We start from the raw sequence: 12,224 nt of genomic DNA on the forward strand, positions 1-12,224 counted from the left end.
TCTCTGACCCGATTTTCTGGCTTGAAGAGGTACAGGTGTTGGTCCTCTAGCTTGCTTATCCAGTTCTCTCTTGTCCATGTTCACCAGTATTTTTTGCTTGAAAAATTTTAAAAGCTTAACGCGCTAATTTAATGCTTTGTTTATCGTAGTTATTTAAAAAATTCGAAAATGTAATCTTAGATTTGGATCTTAACAGCAGATACTACACCTATGGATACTTACCAAGAGAATATTCATTTGCAGTAATAAAAATTGTTTGTTATTCCTATGTTTTTTCAAAGAGAATGTTATGGACGACGATATGTTTTAATACAAGTGTCTTAGCAATGGAAACACATAATTAAAAAGGAATGTAGTTTAAAAATAATGGAAACATACACGAGAGTTATCTTTAGAACGCATATTTACAATAGCATTAGAAAATGAACACAAGAACACAGGGGGATTAAAATTTAAAGTAAAAGTATGTCGTGATATTTGTCCGTGGGATTAACATTGTTATATTTGGTATGGTTTTTATCTCGCGGGATGATTGCTGACCTCGTGGTTGACATTAACGATTGCATATCTCTCTACCCGTGTTTACTACAAGGAATTAATTGATACATACGAATTTTTTATCCTATAATATTACATTTTTCAACACAAATTGGCATAAAAAGGGTAAAGTTTAATTCATTTTCACTTATTTAAAAAATGCCTAATACACGAAATAACCTTGAAAATTCAACCGTCCGATAATTCCCCGGGGAAGTAAGAATTCATATTCAATTTTCGAATATCAAAATGTTAAGCATTTTGACAGTAATAATCCTAAAGGGAATATGGGGAGTGAAATTCGAGATGTCAGATGTCTACCTCAAAGAACAATAATGTTGTTAATTTTTTGGAAATATAATTTAAAATGATATATAATACACAAAATGTTGTTGACATTTCGTGATATCAACATCAAGGCGGTTTTTACCAGGTACTTTTTAGGGTTCTGTACCTCATAGGAAAAAACGTAACCTTTATAGGATCACTTTGTTGTCCGTCCGTCTGTCTGTCAGGACCCTTTTTTATTTCCGTATTTGTACATAAACTGATTCAATGTTATAGTGGATAAATATTAAAGTTTAAATGTTAATTTTCTCTAACAATCCAGGAACTTTAACAGAAAAAGCTAAACTTACCTACTGACCACGCTAGCGTACATCATCTGAAAAAAAAACAATTAGGTTAAAAGACGAATAACTCTCGATTCGTATTTACTGCGACAAAGATTTATCACTGCAAGATGATAAAGAATAATTACAGCGTCACTTTAATTGTAACACTGTGATAATCATCATGAAGCCTCGACTGGCCGCAAGTTTAGTGACCTCGCGGAGGCAGCGTCTCACATAGCCGGGAGGCTGGGGGCTACTCGTAATTTTCAGTACCGCACTGAATCTGAAGGGATCGCATCAGTCGGCGATAACTCGCCGTCGAGGATGGTCGTGTACGATACCCCGCTTTCTGATTTGCGCGGCATCGCGTAAATAACATCGATTCGAAACTTAACATCGTAATGTTTTAAGAATATTACAAAAATATGTGATGTTTTTAAGCAATTAATTGAAAGTGACTTTATTTGATTTCTGATTATTAAGATTTCATTTAAATTTTGAAATAACATTCCCTAACTTTGACATGGTTTATAAACAGTGTTGAAACATATGAGAACGTAATTCTTCCGTTTGTTAACAAGCAGTGTTTGAAAAACAATTGGATTTTGAAACGTAGGTAAGGAGTGAGTTTGTTTTGACTGGCGGCACCCTGCGGGCAGCGGCCGGAAGTTGTGCACGAATACGGAACGTACGCATCGAAATAGCTCACAAGTTAATATTCAGCGAAACGGTAATTTTGTTGCATGTTCATTAGTAATGTTACATTTTAATTTACTACAATTTTTTTTTCTTTCAAGCTTTTTATAAGTCTTGAAACAATGATTTATATTTTTATATTCCTCTTATAGTATCGTTATGTAGTAAGAAAATATGTATAACCTGATTTTATCTTGTTTATTTTTTTTTATTTTTGTAGTTTAGTTTTGTTGCGAAAGCATAGCGGTAATCTCCCAGATATTTTAGGTTTGTAATGTTGAAAAAAATATTTTAAATCTATTTACTTTTAATGTTTAAGCAAAACAAACAGTCTTAACTCCATGCAATATTTCATTAGTCACAATAAGGTGTGTTTGAATTTCTAGTCTTAAATATTTAAGAAGTCATCATGAAATTAAGATAGACAAAGATCTCAAAATTCTATCTATTATTTTCCTCGAAATTATTCGCTAACAAAGTTTATTGCTTGCTCCGAAAGCGAACAAAATAAACAAAAACTAAACTGAATTGACAAATCACCCTTAACTTAGGGTAGACTCCGAGCCCCTCGGTGGGGACGTATAGTGAGCTGATGATGATGATGAAACTGAATTGTCATTACAAATTACAGTTCTTTACCTTCAAAGATTATTCTCGATTTAAATACTCAGCAATTCTAATACTAATTATGTTACGTAAATCATATAACAAATTACATAAATAAATATCACGTTACGAAAACGTATATAAGTAAATAATTGATCAATGATTATTCGATCTTCATGGCCATATAACGTTCGTAATAATTGTTATTGCAAACGTTACGACACTTCCATAATTATCTGCGTCAGGAAATGAAGAGGCATATTATACGATTAGCAATTTTCATTATTTCTTATGTTAGAAACATTTTTTTGCTATTGATAAAAGGTAAAATGCTTTTCGCGGGTTTTTATACTCATGCATAGGCATTTTATACTACATAGTAGCTGTTGACCGCGACTCCGTCCGCACGGAATTAAAAAAAAAACGTAATAACCTAGCCTATGTGTTTTTCAGACTATGTTCTACATGTGTGTCAAATTTTATGAAATTCGTTAAGCCGTTCCTTCAAAAAAAAAACATCCATCCATCCATCTCAGCTTTCGCATTAACAATATTAGTAAGAAGTAAGATGTACGTCTCGTGATGTTATTTAATTTGTTTATTATATTATATATTTGATGGAAATACTATCGGTGTATTTTCCATAAATAATAGTTGAGAGTTTAGAGAATTTCTCACTAACGATTAGTAGGATTTTAAGACATTACCATCATATTACCGTCATATAAATCTTAATGAAGATTGAGTATATTACCTTCTTCAATACGATTTGCGCTCGCTCTTGACCACAATTTTAAATTGATAATAACTCTAGTCATCCGTAAAATTTTCACGCTTAAACCACGGAACGTTTCACAATTAATCGATTTTAGTACTGGTAGATTCATTGCCACACTCAAAGAGTGTCGTCCCTTAGTGGCAAATACATTACGCTAATTTTTTTTTGTTAAAAAATCCTCATAAAATAACTATTCCCCGAATTTCATAGAGAGTGACCTAATTATTATATCTTTACATCTAATATGACGAAGACTTCTATGATGCTATTAGCATGATAGATTGTAACCTTGATAGACAAAATAGATTAGTCTAGTAATTATTCTATGAAGACGCGAAACACCTGCGTCTAACATGTACGTATTGTTAATAGGATTAATTCAACATATCTCATTTATTTTCTATGTAGGTCACTGATACTAAAACTTTAGAAGTAAATGATTTACAATATTTTTCAACTATTAGATTTTAACAGCTGCCAATATCGTTAAATCTTACTTCTATCTCGTATTATAAATGCGAATGTTTAGATAGATGGATGGATGAATAGACCTTTATTTGAATATATCTTCAGAACGGCAGAAGGGATCTCGCTAAAATTTAGCGTAGATGTAAAACATAATCTGGAAGAACACAAACTAATTAAGTTTCCACGCGGATGGAGTCGCGGGCGAAAGCTAGTTATAAATAAAAAGTTAAGCGCCGGTAGCCCATTAATTAAGACTACAGACCTTCTACTACGTCGTCTTCGGTTCAAAGCATTCGTACTATTGCCGTGAAACATATCCAAGTAAACGCATAGATCTGAGTTTGCATACAAAATTGCTAGTATTAAATGTTTCCCATACTATAGGTGAGCAAATGGAAAGATCTTTTTAAAAGTTCTCAGAATTTTTACATCTTTTATTGATCACGTAAATCGAGCTTGAAACACAAAAGTGTTTCTAAGAACAATTGGAATTTAAAACTTCGCCGAGGGAAGAACAAATTGCTCTTTAGTGAGTTAACTTGTTGAACTGATTTTATAGACTAACCCCCGGAGTGTTATTTGATGTGGTCGGTAGAATAATCTATGTTACTTAACCTATTAGCGTTAACACTAGAGTTTTATTCGAATACCAGCTACGGCCCGCGACTCTTTCCGGGCACAATTAAAAAAAAATAGTAGCATATGTGTTCTTCCAGACTATGTTTAACATGTAGGCAAATTTCAGCAGGATCCATGAAGCCGTTTTGGAGATAACTTCTCATAAACATCCATACATCCATCCAAACATTAGCATTAATAATATCAGTTAGATTTTCGTATTACAATCACGTGCTTTGAAGTATTGTTAACTTTTTATTTAGAAAACTTTAGTTACAACTTGAATCAAAATTTAATTCCACAGAGAATTTCATTTAAAAATCTGAATTCATATTAAAGTAGCTAAGGAGGACTGCAAATAGTCATAGTATGAAAAATATATTACTTTTTCCAAGAACTTGAACTTCTACGTAATCGATAAGTTAAGGAATCTGCGAGCTTTGACTAAAGATACTTTTATAACATGATAAGCTGGATAGTGTCAAAGAGCGCTATGATAAATATTCTAACACCTTATTTTTTTTTATCTTAGCCTCTGTGCGAGCGTAGCATGTATAAGAGTTGTCCCAGGATCGCGTCAAATGAAAGATCGTAATCTCTGCCTAAATAACAGGCGTGAGGTATTTTGCTATACCCAACAGGACTTACGGATAGGATTTACAATCATGTTTAAAGTACAGGCATGAAAAACGTGTAACATCTTTATAACAACTTCTAATTTGGTCCAAATGTCAGCATCATATTTTTCGGCACTTCAAAGAGTGTTAGGGCATCTGCGCACATCACGTCGCGGATGTGATCGCGGTGCGCGCTCCTTGCGATCAATTATTATTAGACACGGACAGACCGACAATACACATGTTGCGCTTCGATATTAACTAGAGGACGACTTTTACTCATCAAGTTTAAAAATAAATAATTTTATTGCGCATCAAGTGCAGGACTCAGTCATTTTAAGATGAGCTTTTACTGCACACATGTATGTATAATATAAGCAAAAGTGTATATTTCAATTGTGTCATTTAATTCAGATCACTTTTTTTAATTACACTTTTCACAATATTAACGTCCTTCTCTTGCTTAGTCAATTTATGTTTCCTCGGTTTACTGTGTCTTGTCGCTAGTCGGCAAATCGACGTTTGGGGATTTTATCGAATGAATACGAATTCAACTACAGCTCTTTAATGAAGATCGCCTCATTAATTTACCTTAGGCTGGTAATCTAAAGCTAGATCTTAACGAAGCAGATAGTAAATCTGCTAATTATATGTGTCCCTTTAATTAATTGCCCACCTCAATTAGAACTGTTTCGTATGTCACTTGTTTCTACCAGTTCAACTGATCTAAAGTACGACAGTTTTAATACACAAATTCATATATTAAGTAAATACCAATTTATCTAAATGGGCCTGTCTTAGATTAAATAAACGGCCCTTTTTATATTTACGTTACTGATTCGTTCACCTTGTTACACATTGCGTTCTCACAATCGAATTAATTTCACAACTTCAGACATAAACTACTGACAAATTAGGTCTCAGCTGTATTATTTCAAGGAATTATATTTCAAATATTAGTTTGTGTTAATACAACTGGAAACAGGATTGCGTTTTAAAGAGGATTAAGACATTAGACCATAGACATTCGTATCGGACCATATCGTAATATTAAGAACTATTAATTACAGTAAATTGTTTTATTATGAAAATATACAACAAAACAATGGCGATAAAATAAAGACATACTGGAATTTATGTTACCATCTAAAAAAATACTGTTGATTGTATTTTAAAGGTTCCGTACCTCATAGGTAAAAAACGGAACCCTTATAGGATCACTTTGTCGTCCGTCTGTCAGTCAAGACCTTTTTTCTCAAAAACGCGTGAAGGTATCAAGTTGGAATTTATATCAAATACTCAGGTGCTGTGAAAAAATAAAACTTCTAAACCAACGCAATCAAAAGATACAACCATTTATTTATAGTGAATGAATTTTAAATTTTCGATATAATTTTGGACAGCAATATTCTTTATCGGGGTTCATACTCCGACAAATGTAAACTTTTAAATATAATCAGCGTCTTTTCACTAAATTTACATTCGTTAACCTCCGTGTGTATGCGATCCCGATTCCATATTCCCGTGTCGTATTACTTTACAACTTTAAATTTATGGCGAACGTTTTGTTAAACTTGAATTTGGAAAAGGCAACGACTGAGAACTACTAACGAGACAGACTAAAGTCCAAGCAAGTAACTTTGAAAGTTTTCACTCTTGATTTAATAAATATTTATTTGCAAAATACTTCGCTTTCATATATCAGTTTGTAGATAATGTCAACGACCTCTAATTGTCCTAATACACGAATACATACATGGTGTTGCAAAAAAGCTTCTGAATCCATTTGTGGAATTTTTCAATAATGGCACAAATTTCTAAGCCTGTGTGCATCGAGATTGATCGACCATCTTTTGTTTCAAATATAATGAGATATTATGATATACTAACTGTTACGCCCGACTCCGTCCGAGTTTTAAAGAAAACTTAATTAGTAGCCTGTGTGTTCTTCCAGACTATATTTTACGTCTATGACGAATTTCAGCGAGATTCATTCAGTCGTTCCGGAGATATCTTTTAACAAATATACATCCAAACATTCGCATTTATATTATTGGTAAGAAGTAAGATTATGGTTCATGATATTTGTGAAAGAATAAAAAAAATATTCGTCTTGCAAAAACTCTCATAAGTTGAAACCGATTTGTGGACATCTGTTCGTGTATAATATTAGACAGCGTATCGTTCTCCGAGACTACAATTTAATATTCTGTTAGATTTATCCAAGATTAGGTACGTATACTTGATGTCTACGGATTCACTTAAATTAAATTAAAATTTTCAATATCAAGCAAACTTCGACGCAGTGCTTCGCTTCACAAGCCATATGTAATCATAATACGGCATATCTTATCGTACTAATATATGGTACGATTGACATTTGTCGGGCATGTCGTCGTCCCTGTTCTCGGCTTGCGGACGGTCCATACTTGCATAGACACAACCAAGTGGCCAAGATCATCCACCAGCAACTTGCCCTTAAATATGCCCTTGTGGATGCTGAGGATAATGCTGATCCAAATGCGATGTATATGGATGGATGTTTATTAGAAGGTACATATCTCCGGACGCCTCAACGGATTTTGATTTAATTTGACGTAGATGTTGAACATATTCTGAAAGAAAACATTGACTAGTTAAGTTTTTTTATTTCCACGCGGACGGAGTCGCGGTTCATAGCTAGTTTCTAATATTTTCTTTATTAAATATGTAATATTAAAGTATACTGTGAAAGAAAGCATCGAGATGCAACCTGCACATATTTGTGAATAAATTTACAGATTTGTGTGAAGACAACCAACCCACACTTGGCTAGCGCGGTTGACTATAGCCTAGTCACCCTTAACTTAGGGTAAGCTCCGAGCCCTTCAGTGGGGACGTATGAGCTGGGGTATTCAGTCCTATTTAACTTGCATTTGCGTGTTGCTAGACGTGACATCAGTTTTTTGTGTTTTGAATGTTCGTTAGAGGTTAAAAGGCTTTTTTAAATTGATTATTCTTATAAAACTGTTGTCGAAGTAAGAATTTTATTAAAAACAAAAAGCAGTGATGTCCGGTAATCAAACAACATCCGTATTAGGACGCATAAAGAAAAGAATTCCTATAAAACCAGTCGTTATTTTGGTAGTACACTGCGTTCTTTTGAAATATAAGAAGGCGTCGTAGATGTTTTCTCGGAATTATTTTGAAATTTCTAAAAATACCGCTTTAGTACTCGTATATTTATCATACAAAATTATCACCCACCCTTGTGACCTATGTCCAGTAGTGGGCAAGCAAAGGATGATGAGGATGATGATGATGATGATGATGATGATGAGAATTTGTGAACATTAAAAGTGTATGGCAAGTAGTAATGTAGATCTATGTTTTGTTATGATGTCATTGCATTCTTTGTACCTGGGCATTTTTATTTATTTAATTCAAAAATCGGATAGTATTGAAATCGGTATACTACGGTTACTATTTGCTCGATCAAGATTCCGTACGTGACTGTCGAACGGATAGCGAATAGCTTGCGCACTGATTTAATGCGTTCATCGTGAAGCCATCGCTATATGCATTATTAAACAAACAAAAATATATGTAGATATAGGTCTATACCTAGGCTAGCATAACCTCATTCAGGCTAGGCTTAGGCTATTGAAGGTGATAATAGAACTCACGTAAAGGTATACGTGAGAAACATCTAATTGTTTACGAAAAAATCTTGTGACTATAGTGTGAGTACCTTTAAACAACCAGTATTTTGATAGCAAAAGCAAGCGAGGAATATCCTTTTTAATTAATTTACTTCTTAATATTTTTAAACACCCTTTATATCTTTTAAAATACATATTGATGTATATAATATACTACCTTACTAATATTATAAATGCGAATGTTTAGATGGATGGATAGATGGATGTTTGAAGGTATCTCAGGAACGGCTGAACGGATCTCGATGAAATTTGGCGCACATATAGAATATAACATAGGCTACTAATGTTTTTTTTTAATTTGGCGCGGACGGAGTATAATTTATATTTGTTTATGTATATTACGTAATAGAGGCCTTATTCATAAGTGTACAAATTAGTTTGGACTACTAGTTCTGCAGTAAATAGTTCGTTGCATTTTAATTGGATATCGTTTCGCAGAAGTTTCTGGCGCATATTCTAACATACATATTTGTAGTTTCTGGAATATTCAATACTTCTATATATGCGTAAGATTAAAACAATTAACGTGTAGTTACAAGTTACAAGGTAACAAACCTACTTTTTATATATTTCTTTTAGTTTATGTAATTCATAAATCAAGTTTTAAACGAAAATACCATACGCAGCAATAAACCACAATTGAATACGTTTCATTTATAATCATCAAATTTTTTTACGACCCCTTTTATATCTCGAATCTTTCTGTGGCATTTCATTTTAATGTGTGCAGTTACGCATGTCGAATACTAAGCAATCTTAAGTTTTAGTTAGCATGCTCAAAACACAACATACAAAATACGCAATAAGACAAAACATACAACAGATATATGTGTTTAATATACAACATAGAAACCTACATCTGTTATATAAAAATAGAGTCAATAATTTTTTTATTATACGTATAATATATGCTAATTAAAGATTAAGTTGTATACGTACTTTGTAGTCGTGTTCAGTGGCCTTGGTTGTAAATCTCTTATTTATTTACCTAATACGTTCTCAGTCATTTAATTTTGCAAAACTAAAAACTAAAGGTCGCCCGCGACTCCGTCCGCGCGGAATTAAAAAAAAAATAGCAGCCTATCTTGCAGACTATGTGCTACATATATCCCAAATTTCAGCGAGATCCATGCAGCCATTCTGGAGATACCTTCTAAGAAACATCCATCCATCCAAACATGCGCATTTATAATATTAGTAAGACAAATAACTTTAACTAGATGATATGCATTTCATTTTAATTACGAAAAGTAGAAATCTGTACACAAATACATATTACAAGGCTATAAACTTTTATGTATTATGTTTACAGTAAAATGTATAGGCCATTTTAATAGATTTATTTATTTAGTTAAAATCCCAGGATTATTCGGACAAGCAGGCCGGGCTATAGCTCGGATTAACAAAAGTAATTGAGATTTAGATATGACTGTTATAAAATGGATTAAATTAAACTTGATACACTTTATAGAGTAACAAAAACATTATATAACTTGATTTATTTATAAGTAAATTGTCTTATGTGAAAAATATAAGCAGAATGGTAATATTTTATTTAGGAATGTATGTACATACGTTCGTACAATTGTAACACTATACTGTATCCTAAAATGTTTTAGTGATTTTAAAGATTGTTGAGCTTAGGACCTTTTTTTTGGAAATCGCTCTTTTACCTTTATTTTAAACATTACCAATAAATATTGTACTGTAGAGATGTATGGAAGAGATGTAGAGACTGAGTATATTTGATTAATTAAATTTCTTTTTACTCGTATAGTGTTTGAATTTTACTTAAAAAACTTTAAACTATAAAATATATTTTGAATAAAAAACCAATTGTTATTTAAAAAGTTTTGATATAAAATATGAACTGCCTTACTTTGAAAGCTTTTTAAACAAAAGAGATTTGCATAAAGAAATGTCTTAAGTTTGGTAGTTCTCATAATAAACAATACACGAGCACAATAGTCTGGAGTGTACATGCCTGAAAATTACGATGTGAGGCAAGAAACTCTTGCTTGTTTTTGTTGACGCCATTATATTTTCGCTTTGATTTGCTCAATAAGTTTTATTTTTATTTTTTATTGTAAAACTTTTCAAATGGTAAATAACGATTTATTTTCTTCATTTTCACATTTTTAAAATACTAGCTGTTGCCCGCAACTCCGTCCGCGTGGATTTAATAAGTCGCCTATGTGGTCTTCCTGACTATGTTCATCCATCTATTCAAACATTCGTATCTATAATATTAGTAAGATTTCATCAGAAGATTTTAAAATGGGTAACTCCCAAGTCTTGACTTTTCCATGTTAGAAGCTTTTTTTTTTTAAAAAAAAAGCATTTTTTTTAATCAACTGGTCTCATAGTGTATCTCGTATATTAATAGTTTTCTATTAGACTAGACACTTTTTTATTCAAAACAATCCATAGAGATTAAATATTTTTAATTTAAACCGTAAAAAATACTTTTATATTCGAATTGTCATGGCACGAAGAATGAATCTATTGAAAGCCGAATACCCCAAAAGCAATGGAACAAAGAAGTACATTTAAATAATAGAAAATAGTAGAAAAATACTTTTAAATATCACTTATTATTCTTTAAGTTAAGAAATTAAAAAAAGCTTATGCTCGATATTCAAAACAATTATCTTACAAAAATGCGACGGATAAAATTCATGTAACCATCAGTTCCTACTGCTGTAATCTCTGTTCTTATTAAAGTAAATGAGCAAGATGCGAATATAATTTAAACATTTTTGACGTGAAATCCTCGGTAATTTAATAATACGTATGTACAGTCAGCTGCATAAATATGTATTCGTTTACAAAACTTTAGAAACATGTATAACACCTTTTTTTAAAATTCGGCTTCACGTATTCGTCATAAGTTCATATGCTTCCAATTATGAGGCACGTCCTAATTGTTCGAAGCATATGAACGTGGATACATATTTTATAAACACAGTGTCTCTGAAGCTTTATATGTATATATATTTATGCAGCTGACTGTACAGTCAGCGTCATATAGATCGTAACAGACAAGATATGCAAATATATAGGTACATCAAAAGTAATCAATTATATCGGTACAACAAAAGTCCTCAAAATAATAGATACATTCACCCTGCTCAAATACATCGGTACATACACAGCGTCAAATATATGAGTACATGCAAGATGCTCATAAATATCGTAGCAGCCACAGCGTCATAAGTAACGAAGCAGTCAAGGTGCGCAAAAATATCGGTACATTTGACAAAATTGAACTCTATCGCTATATACTTATGATACAATTTGGAATAAACTACTTCTGTTACATTCATTTGACACTTTGCATCAAACCATTTTTCAAAATTTACTAAAAGTGTTCGACGTTGATGACAGATATTAGGTAGATAAAACCAACATCAAATTTAAGTTTGTCATCATATATGCTAGTTTGGTCTCGTGGCCTTACTGTTCGCCGCCGTTGGTACAGTCAGCGTCATATAGATCGTCACAGACAAGATATGCAAATATATAGGTACATCAAAAGTAATCAATTATATCGGTACAACAAAAGTCCTCAAAATAATAGATACATTCA

The 12,224-nt window shown here is 32.4% G+C and overlaps 1 protein-coding gene across 1 annotated transcript in view; it reads left to right on the top strand.

The window, feature by feature from the left end:
• Positions 1-1,497: 1,497 nt before the first annotated feature.
• LOC106121618 (G-protein coupled receptor moody) overlaps positions 1,498-12,224 on the top strand; it is a 44,201-nt gene continuing 33,474 nt past the window's right edge. The window contains exon 1 of the mRNA XM_013317336.1: positions 1,498-1,881. The gene's annotated coding sequence lies outside the window, so the exon portion shown is untranslated. The remainder of the gene's footprint in view (positions 1,882-12,224) is intronic.

This window comes from Papilio xuthus, unplaced genomic scaffold (assembly GCF_000836235.2).
Source record: "Papilio xuthus unplaced genomic scaffold, Pxut_1.1 DF826938.1, whole genome shotgun sequence".
NCBI classification, from domain to species: domain Eukaryota; kingdom Metazoa; phylum Arthropoda; class Insecta; order Lepidoptera; family Papilionidae; genus Papilio; species Papilio xuthus.